The 646-nt window shown below is 49.4% G+C and overlaps 1 non-coding gene across 1 annotated transcript; it reads right to left on the minus strand.

The window, feature by feature from the left end:
* Positions 1-203: 203 nt before the first annotated feature.
* On the minus strand, positions 204-275 carry Trnap-agg. The gene has a single exon. It is a non-coding gene; the product is annotated as a tRNA-Pro (tRNA).
* Between the last annotated feature and the right edge of the window lie 371 nt (positions 276-646).

Here is a 646-nt window from a genome sequence, read left to right on the forward strand (position 1 = left end):
TGAAACAGCAGTTGCAGCTAAACGGAGCTGTGTTACATGTTTGTGCTCTGCCTCTCAAGGCCTGAATTCTGGCCCATCAATAAACTCCTACATTCCTTGGTTCCCAACGCTTTCGGCATTTGTTGTGCTTACGCAGTCTCTTGGATATGAAGTACGCGTGTCCACTTCTTTTCTTAGACGGCAGGAACGAAGTGTAAAAACTTGGGCTCATCCGGGATTTGAACCCGGGACCTCTCGCACCCTAAGCGAGAATCATACCCCTAGACCAACGAGCCTCGATGAGAAAAGTGTTCTTGCGTGTTGAGAAAGCTCGTAAAGCGTGACCTACATTCGTGCAACAGGCCGCACGCTGCCGCTGCCGCTGCCGCTGCTCCTGTGGAAGGCCACGTAACACTGGCTGTCAGCTCAGTTGCGACGGGCGACGCTGCTGAGGTATGCCGTGCTCAGTCTGATCGTCCCTACTTCAGAGAGGCAGGAAATAACCTTACGAGAGAGCAATGAAAGCCGGTGAAGAAAAATGTTCGTAATCTATGGTGTGCCTTAATCAATCGCATCGTTTGTTTTTTACTTCTTCTTCCTCTTCGTCATTATGTTTTCCTTATATCTATCGGAACGCCAAGGAATATATCTCCACAGATTGGTTGCC

This window comes from Schistocerca piceifrons, chromosome 2 (genome assembly GCF_021461385.2).
Source record: "Schistocerca piceifrons isolate TAMUIC-IGC-003096 chromosome 2, iqSchPice1.1, whole genome shotgun sequence".
NCBI classification, from domain to species: domain Eukaryota; kingdom Metazoa; phylum Arthropoda; class Insecta; order Orthoptera; family Acrididae; genus Schistocerca; species Schistocerca piceifrons.